The sequence below is a fragment of the Chiloscyllium punctatum genome, chromosome 44 (assembly GCF_047496795.1).
Source record: "Chiloscyllium punctatum isolate Juve2018m chromosome 44, sChiPun1.3, whole genome shotgun sequence".
Lineage (NCBI taxonomy): Eukaryota > Metazoa > Chordata > Chondrichthyes > Orectolobiformes > Hemiscylliidae > Chiloscyllium > Chiloscyllium punctatum.
The window spans coordinates 39,991,954-40,013,383 of record NC_092782.1 but is presented as its reverse complement, the minus strand read 5'-3'; the positions used below and the strand labels follow the sequence as shown (position 1 = coordinate 40,013,383).

Genomic DNA, 21,430 nt, shown 5'->3' with positions numbered 1-21,430 from the left:
TTAACGGTTCATTATAAATGGTCATCTAGCATGCACTATTTGTACTTCTTATCTGGGGCATTATACTTAAACAAACAAATAAAGAACCAAAACCAAAAGAGAAAACGCTGGAAAATCTCAGGTCTGGCAGCATCTGTAAGGAGAGAAAAGAACTGACGTTTCGAGTCTAACTGATCCTTTGTAAAATACTAGGCTGTATAAATACCTGGATTAGTGGTGCTGGAAGAGCACAGCAGTTCAGGCAGCATCCAACGAGCAGCGAAATCGACGTTTCGGGCAAAAGCCCTTCATCAGTATAAATACCTCCCTATTTCTCCCTTTTTTTTAAGCTTTGACAAAGGATCAGTTAGACTCGAAACGTCAGCTCTTTTCTCTCCTTACAGATGCTGCCAGACCTGCTGAGATTTTCCAGCATTTTCTCTTTTGGTGTCAGATTCCAGCAGCTGCAGTAATTTGCTTTCATTTTAAGTAAAGAACCAAACTCTATTATTTGCCTGAGCAGCCAGCAGAAACTGCTGCCAACACAATCCTTTGTCTTAGAGGTGGAAATGTGGGAGGTTTACATGGCCATTTCCTTGCCAGCGATGATTTACATTTTCATCCAGAAATCAATAAGAATATTGTAGTTGGAATTCCGAAACTCCGTCGTTAAAAAAAATACAATTTACACCAGATCTGGTCATTAAGGGATGATTTGTATACATTGTTTCTGGAGTGAGGTGGTCACTGCATTGTATTTTGAGTGGCATGTGACTATAGGGAGTGACTGGGGGTTGTCTTTTGGGCATTACTAAGTATGATGTCAAGATTTTGTATGAAGGAAGGACTGTTTCCTTTGTTCAAAAAGAGACACCCCTGGACACACCTCGCACACATGGCAAGGAGTGTTCAGAGTTTCTCTGAAGCTTGTACTTTACAGTGTTAAATAAAATTTGGTTGCTTGTTCACAGAAGTTGGTGTCTTGCAGTTGTATCAAGCGCTTATGAACCTCAGGATAAAGAGCTTAACAGTAGTATTATATTTCTCTCAGTCAGAGGGGAAGTAAAAGGAAGGATACATGAGAGAGAACACAGGGGATGAGTGAGGGAGGATAGAAGAGGTGGAGTGCTTTGGTCAGGAGCTGGAAGCACAGGAAGGAAAGATAGATTGGGACAAGAGGGCTGATTAGGGGAGGGAGAGAGAGAGAGAGAGAGAGAGAGAGAGAGAGAGAGAGAGAGAGAGAGAGAGAGAGGTAGTGGGGGGTGGGGGAGAGGAGGGGAGACAAAGAGACAGACAGAGAGGGAGAGGACAGAGAAAAAAAAAGAGAGAGAGAGAGATGTACTGCATTATGGAGATCTTCTCCATAATACCCCATATGGATAGTGGACTTTGTACTTCAGTTCATTATTAAAAATAGGTACCTGAGTGCCAGATGATAAATTTCACATTTGGCATAAATTGGAGAATTCTAACTGAGACCGGTGGATACAGGAACTTATTATATCACAGAATATTTTGTTTATTGCTGCAAGTGTTCCAGTCTGAAATCATTTTCTCAGGTTCTTTTAAACAGAAGTTTTATAGTGGGAATATCAATGAACATTCTGAAAACAATAGATCTCACGAGGTCTCTCATCCTAACTTTGTCAATTCCCAGGAGTCTCAAAGAGCAATTAAAATTACATTCAACTCCCAAATGTCCACTGGCTTTTCAAAGGGAAAACTTTGCAAAATTTGGCAACCTTCAAGGCTTCAAACACGTATTTAATACAAATTGCTTTGCTACCCAAAGCCAAATGGGCGGCATAGTGGCTAGCACTGCTGCCTCACAACGCCAGAGAGCCGGGGTCAATTCCCGCCTCAGGCGACTGACTGTGGTGGAGTTTGCACATTCACCCCATGTCTGTGGGGTTTTTCTTCCGGGTGCTCTGGTTTCCTCCCACAGTCCAAAAATGTGCAGGTTAGGTGAACAGGCCATGTTAAATTGCCCGGAGTGTTAGGTGAAGGGGTAAATGTAGGAGAATGGATCTGGGTGGGTTGCTCTTCTGCGGGTCGGTGTGGACTTGTTGGGCCGAAGGGCCTGTTTCCACACTGTAGGGAATCTAAGCTAAATGAATGTATTTTTGTACAGTTCAAAATTATAGACTGGACTTAATTATCAGTCCCAGTCCAGAGCACCCAGGCATGCAACACAAGAACATCCTCCAACTCAGAGATTGAAGAGGTAGGTCTAAAATATAAGATCAGAAGACAAGGAGCAGATGGTAGGCCATTCAGCCTATCGAGTCTGCTCCACCATTCAATCAAGGCTGAGAAGTTTCTCAACCCAATTCTCCTGCTTTCTCCCTGCAATCCTTGATCCCCATCACAGTTAAGAACCTATCTATCTCAGTCTTAAATACAATGACCTCACCTCCACAGCTTTCTGTGGCAATGAATTCTATAGATTCACCACTCTCTGGCTGAAGACATTTTTCCTTTTCTCCATTCTAAAAGGTCTTTCCTTTACTCTAAGGCAGTGCCCTCAGGTCCTAGTCTTTCCAACCCATGGAAACATCATCCCAACACCCTCTCTGTCCAGGCAATTCACTATTTGGTATGTTTCAATTAGATTCCTCCCTCATCCTTCTAAACTCCATTGAATATAGACCCAGAGTCCTCAAACATTCCTCATATGTTAAACATTTCATTCCTGGGACCACTTTAGTAAGACTCCTCTGAACATGCTCCAGCATCCTTCCTGAGATATGGGGCCCAAAACTGCACACAAAACTCCTTATGTGGTCTGACCAGAGCCTGATATAGCCTCAGAAATGCATGTCTGCTTTTACATTCAAGTCCTCTCAAAATAAATGCCATCAATGCATTTGCCTTCCTACTACTGACTCAACCCGCAAGTTTACCTTGACAGAATCCTGGACGAGAACTCCCAAGTCTCTTTGCACTTCAGACTTCTGAATCTTTTCCCCATTTAGAAAATAGTCCATGCCTCTAGTCTCCCTACCAAAATGCATGATCTCATACTTTTCCACATTATACTCCATCTGCCACTTCTTTGCCCACTCTGCTCACCTGTCCAAATTTGTCTACAGCCTCCCCACCTCCTTAAAATTTCCTGTCCCTCTATTTATCTTTGTATTGTCTGCAAACTTCGCCAGAATGCCCTCAGTTCCTTCATCTGGATTGTTAATATATAAAGCAATCCCAACACTGAGCCTTACATTTCTGTCATGTCATGTATTGACACCACTTGTCACTGACTGCCATCCTGAGAAAGACCCTTTAATCCCGATTCTCTGCTTCCTGCCAGACAGCCAGGCTTTTATTCATGCTAGCGCCTTACCTCTAACACCATGGGCCCTCATTTTTCAAATATTCAGAAATTTCATCTTTCACAATGGATTCTGGTATCTTACCCACGACCAAGGTTAGCCTATTTGGTCTGTAATTTTCCATCTTTTGCCTTACTTCCTTTTTAAACAAGGGTGTCAAGTTCGCAGTTTTCTGGGACCCTCCCTGACTCTAAGTCATTGCTGAAAGATCACCATTAACACTTCCACTATCCCTTCAGCTATCTCCCTTACAACTGTGAGAAATAGCCCATCTGGTCCAGGTGATGTATCCACCTGCAGCCCATGCAGTTTTTCTAGAACTTCTCCTTAGTAATGGCAACCACACTCAGCTCTATCCCCTCACTGTCTTGATTTTTTGGGATATTACACTTGCCTTCCACTATGAAGACTGACAAAATAGTTATTCAGTCCCTCAACCATTTTCTTGTTCCCCACTACTATCTCTCTATTGTCATTTTCCAGCAGTCCCGTGTCCACTTCTGCCTCTTTTAGTCCTTTTATATATCTAAAGAAACACCTAAGAGTTTTCCTTTATGTTACTGGCTAGCTTACCCTCATATAATCTTCTGCCTCCTTACTTTTTTTTTTAAAGTTGCCCTCTGTTAGCCTTTGTAAGCTTCCCAATCCTCTAGTTTACAACTGCCCTTTGCCACATTAAATGCTTTCATGTTATCCCTGACTTCCCTAGTCAGCTATGGCTGTCTCATCCTCACTGTACCATGCTTCTTTTTCCTCAGGATGAATCTCTATGTCTCCTGAATTACTCCCAGAAACTTCTGCCATTGTTGTCGCATCATCTGATTCTCTCTTCTCCCTCTCAAATTGCAGAGTAAATTCAATCATATTATGATCTCTGCCTCCTAAAGGTTCCTTCATCTTAAGCTCCCTTAAGAAGTCTGCCAAATTGCACAACACTAAATCCATTCCTGTCTGGTCCCGAATGCGGTCCATGACAGGCTGCTCCAAAAAGCCATCTCATAGGCATTCTACAAATTCCTTTGCTTGTAATCCACTACCAACCTAATTTTTCCAGTTCGACTGCATATTAAATCTCCCCATGATCACTGTAACTTTGCCTTTTCTACACATCTTTTCTATCTCTTGCTGTATCTTGTGGCCCGGCTTCTGAAAACTGTTTGGAGACGTGTACATAACTCCTTTGCGGTTCCTCAATTCTACACCATTTGACCCTACTTGGTTTCTTATTATATTTCTGCTACAAAGTTAACAGTGCAAAATGGCGATTCTGTCCTGTAACTCAGAACCTAGAGGTGAAAATCAGTCTTGCAGTTGGTGCAATTATTTGTAACAGATCTGTCAGGTGCTTGAATTAAGCAGTTGGCAGCAAGTAAACCTGATACACTGGTCTGGATATCTCAACGAAGTATATTTCAACTTTCCTGCAAACTTCTTGAGCTACCAAAGCAGATATCAAAATAGCTGACTGCAAGAAAAGCTATTAATTAATGAATTCATAAACATGTTCATCTATCCATCTCTTGATTGATTTGCAGAGGAGCATATACATGTTAGTGAGCTTCAGCACCTTCAACTTGCACAGTCACTTTGATGGGTCTGTCCAAACTATGGGCAGAATTGATTGCTGATTTGTTGTTGAGAGAAGGTTTATCAGACAAATAGCTACAACATACAGTTCGCCTTACGAGGAAAGGTTGGACATGTTAGGTTTGTATCTGCTCAAGTTCAGAACAGTCAGGTTGACTTGACTGAACATACAAGATCCTGAGGGGATCTTGGCACAGTATGTTTGCAGAGAATGTTTCCTTTCATGGGAGAATCAAGAACTCGGGGTCACTGTTTAAAAATGAGAGGTTATCAGTTTAAAACAGGGACTAAGAAACCTTTTTCTCCCCTCACTAAGGATCATGAAAAGGTGATAGAAGCAGAATACCAGAGTCTGTCTATTTTTAAGGCAAGGATGAATAGATTTCTGGTAAGCAAGGTGTTGAAATGTTACCAGAGCTAGATAAGAATGTAGATTTTAGGTAACAACCAGATCAGCCATGGTCTTATTAGATGGCAGGGCAGCCTTGAGGGCCGAAAGGTCTTCACCTGCACCTTATTTGTTTGAGAACAGTGCACTTGTCAAATTTTAAGTTGTGCTGTTCATCATGCTCTCTACCTCTTGTCCATTTACGGGCACTTAAATCTGTACTCATCAGTTGGTTAGGGATTATTCTCGTTGAAAGTAACCAGAAATGGAATCTTTCAGAGTGAGTACAAGGACAGAAGAATCCATAATTTATGGTCTATAATGCAATCCTTTACAAAAACCTAGCAAGTTCAAATACTCCACAGAACATGTGGTCGCTGATCAGCTTGGTCAATTGGAGTACAGACTGTATTTTGGAGTCAGCTTCAATTCTAAATAATTCCACAAACCAATGCTTTAACAGATAGTTTGAGAACAGCTTAAAAAAATTAATCAGTGCCTTACATTAATGAAAGTGTAGCTTTCCCCTCGGTATTAATCTGAGCACATTTGGGTCATTGCGCCTTAAATTCATGTGAGCTTCAGAAATAGGACAGGGATTGTCTAGGTAAGAGCATCTGGCTTTCAATGCTATTTAAGACCAACCAATTACTTCAACACAAATTCTTTATCTAGTGACTAGGGAAGTTTCAGAACATTTGACTGACTTAATACACAGAGTCAGGAATCCTATTTCACTCAGCCTTTTATTATCCATATGTTTGACTACTGTCATGGCAAACACCAGTTACAGAGGTAAACTCCTCTGACAAGTATTTGTACTAATGATTTACTACTGATATCAGAGGTGTCAACGGCAAACCACAAATATACTTGCAATTTTAATCATACAGTTCTTTCTTAAATGTAAATTCTTATTAGGGTTGATTTAACTAATTTGCAATTTTAAAATTTTGAATGATGTAAAAGTAACATTGCAATTGTTACAATCTGAGGTGACTGAAGAACTAACTATTCAAATATTCGTATGGTCAGTTTCTACCTTGTAAACCTGAGTCTTCCCAAAACCTTTCTGCCAATTTCTTATTCCATATCAAGTTCCACTCACTATTAATTCTGTCTTTACCAACTTACACACTAACTGATCCCCCAACAGTTCCAAGTAAAAGGTTGGAATGTAGATGTATTTATCTCTATGGCCTCACTCACCTGTCATGCACGTAAATATCTCCAGCTTGATAATCAATAAAACTTTGAGTCATCCTGAAGTCTGATGCAGGTACCAATCTCTCTCTGCACCATGTGCCAATACACCTTCAAACAAAAGCCTACGCCTGACCATTCTAAAATTCATTTGCAAGGTTACTCTCCTCCTTTTAACAAAAACTATCCTTCTTGAAACTTCTGCTTGCCCCTCCTACTGTGTCCTTCTTTGGCTGAGTGTACTTTTCGACAGACCTCGGATATTTTCGATGTTAAAACGCAGTATATAAAATTTCGATAATTTTATTCTTAATTCAATGTAAGAATGCAGATCGTACAAGTAGGAGTTGACTGAGGCAAATAACACATGCAATTTAGGGGAAGTTGAAAGAGAAAAGCAAAGGTATGTTTGGTGGGATGAAATGAACTAATATGGGAGGAAGCTGGTGTCAAGTATAAACATTTGGTCATAATACATACATACATACATAAGCAAACATTCGCAATTAGTTTTTTTTTCTTAAAAGTCACCTAGATTTCCAATAAACTTTATTATTTCTTCTTCCCCTCCGGTTTCATTACTTACTGTTAGAACACTTCATAATCCTAACTCCATAAGGTCTTTGTACTGCACTAGCAGGACATCACCACTTTCCCCATTTATTCCAGATTCCTCAGAGAAAGATTAATAATCAATATAATGAGCAGTTCCATATATAATATTGTTTATTGGAGCTGGATCATGATGAGAGACCACTATCCCATCAATCTCATCTGGGTGTTGCTCTTGGCTGCTTCATTGAACCACATTTATTTCCCAGTTTGATAGTAATTGTAGAGTAACAGACATGCTGAGCTATGGATGTACTGATTGTGCTTCAATAAAATTTTACTGATGGCTCTGATTCATTTAAACCCAGTTTTGAATTATGAGACCTGCTCTATATCTATAACATTTAGCATGGGCTGCACAGTGGCTCAGTGGTAAACACTGCTGCCTCACAATGCCAGGGACCCAAATTCAATCCCAGCCTGTGTGGAGTTTCCCCATTCTCCTCAATGTACGGGTTTTCACAAGGCGCTCTGGTTTCCTCCCACAGTCCATTAATTGGCAATGTAGGTGGATGTCCATCTGAAATTGCTCCATGGCATGCAAGCTGGGCAGATTAGCCATGGTATAGGAATAGGGTTAGGCATTAAGTGTGAGTGGAATGCTCTTTGGAGGGTCATCCCATCACTTGATGGGCCAAATGGTTTATTTTCACACTCAAGGGATTTTCCAAGATAGTGCCACACAACATGATACAGGATATCTTCAGTGTGAACATGAGACTTTGCCTCCAGGAGGACTTACACCAATAATGTCATGGACAGATACAATTGTGACAAGTAGGTTAATGTGATCAAGTAAGTTTTTTTCCTCTTGCCCGTTATCAACATCTGCTGTAGATCCAGGTAAGTAGTTATGTCTTCGAGCATTCGGGTAGCTCAGTGAGTAGTGCAATCGAGCCACACATGGTGATAAACATTGAAGTTTCCTCACCCAAGTTTCCTCCAAGTGGTGTTTAACACAGGATATTGATTCATTAGCCAACAGGGGTCAGTAACTGCTAATTAGAAGGTTTCCTTACCCATGTTTGGCTGATGCCGTGAAACATCATGAGGTCCACAATTAACCATGTGGGTTCCACAGGCAACTTCTTCCTGGTGGGTTTGTTCCACCAATGAGCCAGGACATACCTAGGGATGATGATGTTGGCATCAGGCTGTTACTTGCCTAGTCCATAGGAAACCTCGCCTTATTTTAGAACAAGCACCCAGATGCTGGTGAAGAGAACTTTGTAGAGTCAACGCAGTTACGTGTGCTGTTTTTGTTTCTGACGCTCAAGTTATTCATTTTTTAAACTTAGTAATGTCGTGGTGTGGTGCAAGTGAGTGGCTTACCAGACTAATTCAGAGGAACTAAGAGTCAATCACATTGCTGTGCCTGGAATTACAAATCGGCCAACCAAGATGAAAGATTTCCTTCCACGAAAGGACATTTGTGAACCAGATGGATTTTTACAATAATCAATAGTGGTTACAAGGTCAAAATTCAGGCACATTTTAAATCCAGCCTTTTAAATCAGATTTAAATTTCATCATATGCCATGGTGGGATTTAAACCCACCTCAGAATATCAGCCTGGTGTTCTGGATTTCTAGTCCAGTGACATTACTACCCCTCTACTGCCTCTCTGCCTTCACCCACATGGTTAAATGAGTGAAAATGACCGTGATCAAAGTTGAACAAAGAAACAAAAAACTAAAGAACAACACAGCACAGTAAGAGATCTTTTGGCCCTCCAAATCTGCACCGACACATTTTGCCCTTCCATACAAAAACTGTCTTCACTTACAGGATCTGCATCCCTCTAGTCCCTTCCTATTCATTTATTCATCCAGGTGTTTCATGAATGCTACTATGGTGTCTCCTTCCACCACCTCGCCTGACAGTGAAAAACCTGTCTCGCACAGCACATCTCTTGTAAACTCCACCCCCTTCCACCTTGAATTTGTGCCCCAAGTAATTGACCCCTCTACCTTGGGAAAAAGTCTCATACTTTCCACTCTATCTGAGCCGTTAACAATCTTATAAACTTCTATCACGTCATCCCTCAATCACCTGCATTCCAGTGAAAACAAACCCAATTTAGCCAACCTTTCTTCATAGCTAAAATCTACCATACCAGACAAAATCCTGGTAAACCTTTCCTGTGGTCTCTCCAAAGCATCCATATCCTTCTAGCAGTGTGGTGCCCAAAACTACACACAAGATTCCAACTGTGGCCTAACTAAAGTTCTATAAAACTGCAGCATAACTTGCCTATCCTTATACTCAATGGTCCTGCCAATGAAGGCAAGCATCCCACAGGCCGTTTTGTTTAACTACTTGTGCTGCTACCTTCAGTGATCTGTGGGCCTGCACATCAAGATCCCTCTGCATATCAATATTGTCCTCAGGGTTCTGCCATTTACTGTATAACGTCCACCTGGTCTTGACCTTTCAAAATGCACCACCTCACATTTGTCTGGATTCAACTCCATTTACCATTTTTATGCCCATGCCTCCAACTGATCTTTATCCTGCTGTATCGTCTGACAAACTGCTTCATTATCCACAACTTCACTCCGCCAATCTTTGTGTCATCTGCAAACTTACTAATTACACCAGCCACGTTTTCCTCCATATCATTTATGTCGACCACGAACAGTAAAGGTCACAATATTGATCCCTGTGGAACACCACTAGTCACTACCTTCCGTTCCAAAAAGTATCCTTCCAATGCTACCCTCCATCTCCTATGACTAAGCCAGTTCTGTATCCATCTTGCGAGCTCACCCAGACACCATGGGACTTCACATTTTCTACTAGTCTGCCATGAGGGACCTTGCCAAAGGCTTTACTGAAGTCCATGTAGACAACTCCAACTGTTTTTCCCTCAATCATCTTTGTCACCTCCTCAAAAAACTCAATTAAGTTAGTAAGGCATTACCTCACCCGCACAAAACCATGCTGTATTGCATAAGTCCATTTGCTTACAGAGTACAGATCTTGTCTCAGAGAACCTCTTCCAATAAATTTCCCTATCACCAGAGGTTCACAAGCTTGTAACTTCCTAGATTATCCCTATTTTTCTCAAATATCGGGACAACATTGGCTCTTTATTTGCAACCAAAGACAACATAAGGATGTCTAGATTAAAGTGGTGGTGGAAAAGCACAGCAGGTCAGGCAGCATCCGAGGAGCAGGAAAATCAACATTTCGGGCAAAAGCTTCTTTCCTGAAGAAGGGCTTTTGCCAGAAATGTTGCTTTTCCTGCTCCTCGGATGCTGCCTCACCTGCTGTGCTTTCCCAGCACCACTCTAATATAGACTCTGATCTCCAGCATCTGCAGTCCTCACTTTTGCCATAAGGATGTCTGTCAATGCTCCAGCAATTTGTTGTCTTGCCTCCCTCAATATTCTGGGAAACACCCTATCAGGACCCAGGAACGTATATATCTTAATACTTTATAAGACGCACAATATCTCTTCCTTTTGAGTAGCAACCTGACTTAGAAATTCAGCACACCCTTCCCTGAGACCAGTTCCTTCTCTCTGGTGAATACTGACACCAAGTATCCATTTAGGAATTTATCTACCCCTCTGTCTCCACACCTACATTCCTCCCTTTATCATTGAGTGGGCCAACCCTTTCACTGACTTACCTCTTCCTTATTTTATTAATGTATAAAAAGCCTTGGGATTCTCCTTTATCGTGTTTGCTCACGACTTTTCATGACCCCTTTTAGCCTTTCTAATTCCTTGGTTAAGTTCTTTCCTAATTTCCTTATATACTTCAAGGATTTGTTAGTTTCTGCCCTCCTAAAAGTTAAATACGCTTCCTTTTTCTTTTTGACCAAGGTCATAACACCCCTGGTCATCCAAGGTTCACGTAACTTGCCATATCTATCTTTCATTCTTGCAGAAACATGCCACTCCTGAATTCTTATCTACTTCCACTTGAAATATGCCTACATGTCTGATGTGGATTTATCCTCAAAAAGCTGCCTGTCATCACGCTGTTGTTCCATTTCCCCCCCTTCAGTCGAAGCAAAACATTCAGAGACACAGTATAGTTTTACCTCAATCTTTATTCTGGGCCCTGAAGGAAGAGAGACCCATCACCCATGTGCACAGGGCCATGAGTTCTCAGTCTTCTTCTCTTGAACGGCAGTTTCTTAAATGAATTATATAGTCATTTTACACAGAGGAGCATCCAGATTAGGAAACGTACATATTAACTGGGTGACCATTACAATCAGCAAGTGTCAATAGTAAACATTAAGCCATCTGCTGTTACACAATCAATATTCTTAACCTTAACTGGCTTTGCATAATGAATGCTTTTCACCCCGTTAAAACCCATTACCCTTGCCTCCAGCACCCCACTGTTTACTGCAAGCTCATATCTGACCTGTGTCATGCTCAGCTGAACCTCTTGCTTCACAAAACTCAGAACTTAACTCTTTCCCTACCTGCATATACCTTATATGTTCTCAATATCTCCTTTTAGCATTTCATGATAACTATAGAGATGGCATTGCCAGCTTTCATAAGACTGATAGCATTTAAGCACGTTATTGACACAGCATACAATGATTATAACAACAAAAATTACTAGTCAGTTAGAGTAAACAGAGTTTGAAGAATCCTCCCATGTGGGAAAAGTTCACCAGAAAAGTTCTTAAATCCACAGTCCTTAGTGACTACTCCATCCCCTCCAAGTTGAGTGGAAACAAGCCAGTTCTCCAAAATCTCCTTTAGTAAAGTCCAACCTGAAAACAAATTCAGCCTGTCTTTCTGCATCACTCCTCTGAGAAATGTGGATTCTTGGATAAGGGCAGTTAAATGCTTCACAAAACTGATGAGACTTCCATCCTTCTGGAGATGCTTCAGATGGAGGATTACAGCGCATCTGAGTGTGCAGTGCAGCAGCTGCAACTGCAGGCTAGATGAATGCAGTATTCTTTGCAGCTTCTGCTCTCGCTCTATTGTTAAATGTAATAAAGCCAACTGGCTGTTTTGATGTTAGCTTAATCAACCACCTTCATATTCCTTGAATGATTGAAAGACAAGGTAAAGCTCACGTAGTTTAATGTCCATAGGAAGGCCACTGACAAAAAGCGTACCAACCACCTCTTCACTGTTGTTAGCTTCTTCACTTTTTGGGCTCATGACTGAGGAGCTGATTGAATCCGTTGGATCAGGCTGTGGAGGGGTGGGCGATGGTCCAAAGACGTGCTTTAGCTGTGAATGGAGAAACTCTAGAGACTATGTTAGCTGTTGAAAGTATCTTTGCATTTCCTCTCTCATTCCTTCCTTGCCAAGGTGGTTACCAGTATGAAGACAGTCACATGTTTAACTACACTAAATGGTGTCTGCCTATTTCAATTCTCAGTTGTCTTGAAATCTGTTACTCCTCACTATTTATGGCATTATCCAGTTTTATACAATCTATGAACTTCTAAATTGCACTGCGTAAACAATTCAGTCAATTATATAAAAAAAAGTCCTAAAATCAAACTCTCAGGTACCTCATTCAGGTTATTCAAAAATTACTTGGCTAATGTGAAAACTGTCAGGAAAAGTATTTCCAAGAACTCAGAACTTAACTCTTTCCCTACCTGCTTATACTCTATACACATTCTCACCTCCAATCAACATTCTCCAGTTCCTGCCTAATATTGTTGCAGTTTGTTTTCCCCACAAAGGCTGCAGATAAATTTGGAAGCCATCTGACTCCAAGCTAAAAGAAAATTCTCAACATAGCAATCTGCATTTTAACTGACATCCATGATACATGACCCCTCCATTCAAGATATTCCTGAATGTCTGTTGTTAACGACATTATAATAAGTCTTCTCAAACTCAACATATATAGCATCCGCAGGCCTACCACTGTTCACTATTTTAGTCACATTTTTACAAAAAATATTTAAAACACAACAGGGAAAAACTTGTTCCATGCAGGAATCTGTGACAATGTGCAAGTCACTCCATGATGAGAACAGAGGCAGGTCCTTGCAACACTAAAAATTACATGCTAAGTGAATTTGAGAAAGTTACGCTCAAAGAGGATGAACAGATGTCTCGCTGATGGAAATCAATCCACCTCTACTTTGCCCAAAAAAGGTAAAATTTCTCAGTAAATTCCACATGTAGACATCACGGTTACCACTTTTTGCAAAGGTGAAATTCACAAAAAAAAATGTGGTGATTAACCATTTGACCTGTTTTTGGCAATGACACTATATCATCCTGTTTTCTTTGAAAAGTATCATAGGATCTTTTACATCAGACAAGACCTCAGTTTAATGGCTGAAATGTGATATTACCAACAATGTTCAACACTGTCCTGAAGTGCCAGTGTGGTTTATGATGCTCAGGTAGTGAACATTTTATAAAATTTCAGTGCTATAACCATCATGATCCAAAGTACAGTATAGTACAGAAAATTGTGTACAACCTGCCAGTTCTGAATGTCCTTGCTTTTCCTATTTCATCATATGCTCAAAGTTAATTAAAAACCACAATAAGTTAAAACTATTGTTTTCCAAAAGAAATTTATTGCAAAAGTATGATCACTCAATGTACAGCCTACTCAAACCTGGACAATATTGCTCAGTTGAACAACCGTACACCCCATTCAGACATGCCATTTTATTTACTAGTCATTGAATTTGACAAAAAATATGAAGTAACATTATGTTCTGTGGAAACTAATAATACAGCAGACAAGTGGATAACTACTAAATACACAAATATTTGAGAGTGTTTCTGCTGAGTTCACATGGAATTTATCACTTGCCTGAAAAAGAAGTTGGAGGTATGTTGCAGGTAAGTTGGAATTTATAAAGAGAAATGTTTATGACACTTCAGTCTAGATCCTTTCCTAAACGTGTTCCCATTAAGGGCATGCACCCAAAATCTCAACTTGTCTTTTCTCGTTTCAATTCATGGGCTTGACCTGTATTTCCAGCATTTTTTTTCCTTTCATGTCAGCTTACCAAAATTTGTTATAACACCTACTGAAATATTTGAACTTCTATAATATAAAAGGGGAAGATATCTAGGTAAAAATGCGACTTGAAAGGGATTTCAAATTTGACAGAGGAAAGATCTTTAAAGCTTTAGCATTTGTATTACAAACACTGTGAAATTATGAAACAACACACTGGTGGTTTAACTGCTAGAACTGTGATGTTTTCTGACGAACATTGGCAGTTTTGGTAATTTGGTTCCACAATACAGAATTCCAATTGAGTAATTTAGATGAGAAACATAACAGTTCAATTTGTCCTTGTGGTTTAGAAGATCCAGTGAACCTCCAGGATGGGTTATCATTCAGTGATTCACAAAGTTATACCCACTATCTTCACAGATTCCAGTAACTCAGTATTGTGTCCAATAATATACTTCTAAAAATGAATACTGAAGGCAGAGTAATTTAAAATTATAAAATGTTTTGATGGATGCAGAAAATTTGATTTCAGCAATGGGAAGAGGCCAAATATAGACCAACAACAGAAGATAGTCATCAAGAAATCCAATAAGAAATTCAGAAGACTTTTTTTTAAACCAAAGAATGGTCAAAGAATGAAACTTACTAGTACAGGGAGTAGTTGAAGGGAATGCTATAAATGCATTTTAGAGGAGGCAAAAAGAGTGTTGGGGTGATAATTTTCGGAGAATAATATTATGAGAAGGAAGTTTAAGTTGAGCAAAAATACAGGCATGAGCTGGTTGAGTGAATGAGCAGCTTCTATATCATACATCCTATGTCACACTTTATGTAATCTTCTATCCAAGTACTTGAAAGAACCTGATTGTTTTGCTTATCAGCAATGAGCATTACACATAAATTATGTTTTACAACCTATATAAATCATTTTTGTTTTTTTTTGTTAACTCACTTCAAGTGACAAACCAAATTAATGAAAAATATTCTGATCCAAACTAAGTGCTTACAACTGCAACATAACCTCCAGAACTGAAGGAGGCAGATAAGCTCGATTTATCTAAATAATCATGAAGGAAGTGATTTCCTTACACCCATCTACAGTTGAAAACTAAATAGTTTATTGGGTACATTAAAACAGCACAGCACAGGAACAGGCCCTTTTGCCCAGTGTGTCTGTGCCAAACACTACACCATTCCAAACTTATCCCACCTGCCTGCAATGGTCATATATCTATTTAAATGTCTTTTTAACATTGCAATTGTGTCTACTTCAAAATCACCCAACCACCAAGAATGACATTACAGGCTTACTATGCATTAAAAAAACCTGCCTTGTACATTTCCTTTAAACATGCTCCCTTTCACTTTAAACCTATGCCCCTTAACATTTGACATTTCCACCCAGGTAAAAAGATTACAACTATCCAACCTACCCATAACTATCTCTGTACAGGAAATGTTTAGTACCTGCTGTAGATTTGTCTAAGTGAAAATGAATTGGTTTGAGTGCATATGCTGCCTGAGTTATGAAAGTATTAATGGCAGGTTTATTTCCTTGAGCTGTGTGTTTTATCTACACCTTGACTTTTAAAATAAACTGCAACTATGATTTTGGGTACTTTTGAAGCACATCCGCTTTAGGACTCAAAGTTATTTAAGTAGCATTCCTCTGAAATGACAGCCATGGTTATTTTAAAAATCTGATATTTGCACAAATAAGTGTTAGTCCTTTTCATTATAAATTGCCAAACTCATTTCAAAACACACATAGCTGAGTAAATCTGTTAACTGTAATGACAGCTTTCCCACCAGTTCCAGTTGTTTACACTGCAGGTCTTCATCACCCGTACTGCAAACTCCTACCTTCAAACCAAATCTACTGTGCTGCTAATTTACTGTGCATTTTTCTCTTTACCAGAAATAACATGAAATGAAAAGATTAGATTAAAACAAAAGGTTTGACTTTCAGGTGCTCCTAACCCAGTTAGGTTCACCCTTCAACTCTTGAAAGATACACTTGACCTTGATATGGGGATTGACCAATATCTTTTGTACAACAAATGAAAAGCCTAAAACTTGAATTTCTTTGGAAGATAATTTGCAGCATAGAAGGTTGCAGCTGCTTGACAATATGAATAAATCAGTTAGCCTAGAGAGTTTGCCATCAACCTCCCAATTAATTTCAAGAAGTTGCTGGATTTGCAATGCAAATGCAAATTAAACTCGCTGGTTAGGACTGCTATTTCATGACTTAAGGATCTTATTAATGATGAGATTAAGGTTCCAACAGCCTCTCTCTTATTCCAATTTTTTCTTCCCCCTCTATTTATCTTTCTGTATTTTATTTTACCAGAACTCATGTTGCATCCTTATGTGAATCTTTTTCTTTCTTTGCTCTTAAATTTCATTTTTAAAGAGATAAATGAACAATGCAGTCATTAACCAAATTCAAAGATGCTTACTGATCTCACTGTCAATTTGCACTATCAGCAATTTGAGCACAAAATATAAAAGTGAAGCTGGAAGTTATGCAAAACAAAAATCAGAGCACAAGCTCAGAGATATCTCAGTCCAGTAAACTGTGTGCCAATATTAATTTAAAATATACAACAATTCAGCAGATTTTCCTTTTGGTCAGATGAGTAACAGTAATATTTGGTGTGGCAATGGCAATCAGCTGTTAGCTGCCAAACAGTTATTGCTATACAAAAAAAAATTAGTTGAAGAGATGTGAGCATTTGTCACCCACACTCAATTGCTTAAGGTGGTGGTGACTTTTTTTCATTTCCACTTAAGCCTGGAAAATGGTGGGTGAAGGAGGAGGGGCTCCAACAGCATCGGCAGCTACGCCAGGAAAAGCCGAACACGGCTCCACACCTGCAACTAAGCCCGGGCTTCTGGAGGAAGACAAAGGTGGTCTCGGCCTAGGATGGCGATCTCCTTCATCTTTGGCATTCAGGTACCATACATTCCAGTTGCCTGGCAGACGATTTCATCTAAAAATGGTGGTCTCAGCCCAGCACGGCGGTCTCATCCTGGATGCTTCTTCAGGGTAGTGCATCATTCCTAAAGCTTTTCACGAGCCCAACAGCTATCAACTGAACTGCGATAAACTGTGTCTTAATTTCACATTTTTGTGTTATTATTACAACTTCTGTCATTGATGAAGGCGCCGTGGTCAGGCAACTTAGAAAACTTCTCTCTTTTTTTTTCATGTAAAAGTAAGTGATGGTGAACTTCTATGCTAATGAGCCACTCTCTTGGATCACAGGAGTCCATATCATGAAGGAATGCGCATAACACTGTTAGTGAATGCCAAAATTTTGACCCAGTGACACATTGTACGACAGGATGAAGTGTGACTTGAAAGGGAACTTCCAGATGATGACATGCCCATGCACCTGCTTGTTCTCACTGGTCGACATGACAGATGGAAGATGCTGCTAAGAATCATTGACAAGTTGCTATCAAACATCTTACAGATAGTACACACTGCTGCCCTTCTGCAAAGATGGTGGAGTACATGTTTAAGGTCGAGTGCTAATCATATGCACTGCTTTGTCCTAGACATTGGGAGGCTTGAGTATTACTGAAGCTGTACTCATCCAGGCAAATGGGAGCAGTCATCACACTTTCTGACCGTCTTGTAGACAATGGAAGAGTCAGGAGTGGGTTACTTGCTGCAGAACTCCCAGCCAGTGACCTACTCTTGTAACTAAAATATAAAAGTATTACAATTAGGGTGCTACAACTGATACTAGTCTCATCAGCTAATAAGAAAAATCAGTCAGAATTCCTACAGATTGCTATCAAGTGAGTCTCCGGATATTAGACAGGAAATTCTGCTGATGCCTCCACCTCCCTACAGTCAAATCTTTATAATCGTCAATAGTACAAACTCTTGCAGTAAAACTTTTACAACAATGCAGGTGTGTCATGGGTCTTATTAAAAGGAACAAGGCACAAGTCAAGTGAGATACTCTCAATTTGTCTGGATGACTTTGGCTCAACTATTGCAAGAGAGATTCAGTGCAATCCAGGACAAAGCAGTTTGCTGACTTGCACCTAATTCAACACCTTCAACGCTCATTTCTTCCACTGCTGTTACACTGCAATGTGTTTACTAAATACAAAATGCATTCCAGCAACTTACTAAAGCTTATTTGACAATATCTCTCAAATTGCAACTTGAAAGCCATCAGGCAGGTACCTCCAACTAGTAGTCTCCTCCAAACCATTCACTATCCCAATACATTGCTGTTTATGCAACTTTATCCTTTACGGCACTGGGAGAATACCTTCATCAAAATGTGCTTGAGTAGTTTGAGATGGCACCCCACCATACTATCTTTTTAAGGACAATTAAAGATGGGAATTAAACACTGGGCTTGTCAGTAACACCCACGACTGATGAATGAATTGAAAACTCATTCTTAGAAGCAGGATAAAAATTGTGCATCTTCATCATTCCTGATGAAGGACTTTTGCCCAAAACATTGATTTTCCTGCTCCTCGGATGCTGCCTGACCTCCTGTATTTTTCCAGCACCACATTCTCGACTCCATCTGTAGTCCTCACTTTTACCTTAAGAATTGTGCAGTTGTGCTCACCTAGAATCTTTGACAGTCCCAAGAGTCTGATTTAACTACAATGACAATAATTATTAGTCAATATTTAACAAAGTATACTTAAAAGTATTTGTAACTGTCCTACTTGTAGGGGAATTTATTCTATTTCTGCTTGATCTAAGCGGATCAGTATCTTCTGTGCGAGCTGGCCTATTCTCAAAACATGTCTGTTCTAAAATCATGGTATCACAATTACACTTACATTTTGACACCTATAGTTTAATAACAGAGGGTTAATTTATAGTGCTCCAAATCATGACTATAATTTTTGTCTCTGAAAATAAAAGTACAAAACAGTCTCTATATTAAATTCAGGTATGTGAATTTATTAATGGCTCAATGTTTGATGTTGTGACCCTGTGACACCTTCATGGTTGGCAATTTTACCCATTAAAAATATACTTTCAAAGAAACAAAATATTGAGTCTAACATTTTGAAGCCTTCACATGAATATAACCTTAGCATGCTTACACAATAATCTAATTGTATCTGTGCCTTTATTAAAACTATTACCCTGTGCAACTGTTAGGTGTTTTTGGTTTGTAAACGTTTTAAAGCACACAGGATGTAACTATCAGCCATGCACCAGAGTTACTAATAAATGATAGAATAAAACTCAATACCCAATTCCGAGTTATAATATTTAACACATTAAACTATTAATAGCAAGCCAACTTGCTTTCAGCATTAAAGTAACCAGTGATCACAGTCTATGAAATACTCAAGACTAATCAGAATGTATTAATAACCTTAAATTCAGATGAGGCACATAGAATTTGGGTTCCAAATGGCACGATGCAATTAATTTCTCAAAATTGTAATAATTTTCTTGAAAGCCGTTTACATATACCAAAAAAATGAACACAACCTAAAACGATGTATTATTTAAACCGAAACGTTTTTTTTTTCGTTTGCAATCAGCTTCCAACATTGCAATAACTTGAGGTAAACGATACGAACGCCGCATGGGGTGTGGAGAACCCAAGTGAATTAGATTTACTATAATACCAAATGTCCGCCATTTTTCCTGACAGAGCAAAGGACAAAAGAGTAGGTTCACACTTTAAAGGTAATAACCAGCTTCCTCATACACTTTATGGGACGACTAACAAATTTTACCTATTTTTAAACATAAACGGTTTCAAGGATGACTAAACTGAGCCAAATCGATTTTTTCAAATGGCCAAACCTGTCACTTATTATAAATAATTCTCAGTAAAACGTATACGAACTTGGAAAATAATGTATTCTTTATTTAACTATACGTCCTTAACTTAAAAAACCTCCCCTTGTCCAGCCGCTCCCCACACAAGACAAATTTTTGGAATATTACACAACAGCCTATTCAAAACTAACAATGTCAATTTAAATACGATGAATATTAAATAAAATCTGTTGTACAGTGGAAAATTTCCAATCCCGATCCAAATAAATTCCAATGATAAACAAGTCCACCCTCCCCCAGCATGTTTTGGTTCCACGTTTGCAGTGGTCCACCTTCCCATCTAGAATTCGAAGTACGTTATGTATTACATACAGTACAGGTTAAATGTAATTATCTTACGTAATTACAGAACTATATTTAAAATTACTGATCTAAAATGTAGACGTATTTACTTAAGAATATTTCAAAAAGTCTAGAATTTGAGAAATACTTAAACATTTACGTCGCATTATATTTCTAAACATTAGCCGTTGCTAGGTATTCTATCTGAAAGGTGACAGTACGCGCCAAACAGAGAATATATCATAGGCACGTTTCTGTTCACTATAAAAACTAAAATGGAGTAAAACGGAAATGTTTATTTATAAAAGTCCAAGTGAGACCAAAGTTGAAGAATACGGGAATTGAAAATTTGACAAAATGCATTTTCCAACATCAATATGTACTAATATATTCATTTTATGTGCGTTCAAAATGAGGAGAAGTCTTGTTATAGACAGTAATCTCTTCAATTAAGAAAAACGGTTCACTAAACCCGCCATATTTCGCGTTGTCAGTCTGTAACCAAACCTACCACCTCAGTCGCAACAGAGGGGAGGAGAGGGGGAGGGAATCATCGCATATTTTCCTTCAATTATACATTTCTTTACAAAATACTTTTGACAGATGCCATGTAACATCATCTTACCTGAAGAGTCCACCAAGCTGACGGAAATACTCCGTTAAACTCGTTTTGCCAAACCAAAACAATGCAATATAATCTCCAACACAACGTAAATACACAAATAGTCCTATATGTTGTGATCACCCAACAACACTGGCGCTGTAATTTAAACTCGATGGTCTTCTTTCAGCAACATAAAACAGAGGAGTAACCCCTACAGAATATTTTATCCACAGTTAGATTTTTTTTTGGTTAGTCTCTCTGGGATCTGTTGCTATCTGTGTACCATTTACTCCCCTTCTTTGGAAAATGGCGGCTACGGAACGTCGTCCTACGGGGCTCACGGGGCAGTGGACAAGGGCGGGGAGCTCAGGACGCATGCGTACAGAGAAACCCGTGAAGGACTTCACTAGGTTTGGCAGTTCGTTTTTGGCTGTGGTGTGAGCGGGTTGAAGAAAATGTCAACCAGGGTTAACGTAAACTGGTGCTTCTTTTTGGTTAAAGGTGAAAATCAGCATGTTAGTTGTAGCGTAAATCGCGAATATTTCAAAGTTTTTTTAAGAAAAAAAGTCAGATAATATGAAGTGTGATTTTGCAGCTAAGATTATATAAAATGGCGCACGTTTTAGCCCGAAAAGACGGACATTGTTTCGCTGCTT

The 21,430-nt window shown here is 39.3% G+C and overlaps 1 protein-coding gene and 1 long non-coding RNA gene across 7 annotated transcripts in view; one reads left to right on the top strand and one right to left on the bottom strand.

Moving 5' to 3' along the window:
• Window positions 1–21,110, bottom strand: part of kmt2e (lysine (K)-specific methyltransferase 2E) — a 125,760-nt gene extending 104,650 nt beyond the window's left edge. For 5 of the 6 annotated variants that reach the window (XM_072562702.1, XM_072562703.1, XM_072562706.1 and 2 more), the window contains exon 1: window positions 20,796–21,110. The gene's annotated coding sequence lies outside the window, so the exon portion shown is untranslated. The remainder of the gene's footprint in view (window positions 1–20,795) is intronic. The other variant, XM_072562705.1, reaches the window with a different exon arrangement.
• A 37-nt stretch (window positions 21,111–21,147) lies between these two features.
• LOC140466906 (uncharacterized) overlaps window positions 21,148–21,430 on the top strand; it is a 32,997-nt gene continuing 32,714 nt past the window's right edge. The window contains exon 1 of the long non-coding RNA XR_011955304.1: window positions 21,148–21,275. This is a non-coding gene — a long non-coding RNA (uncharacterized lncRNA). The remainder of the gene's footprint in view (window positions 21,276–21,430) is intronic.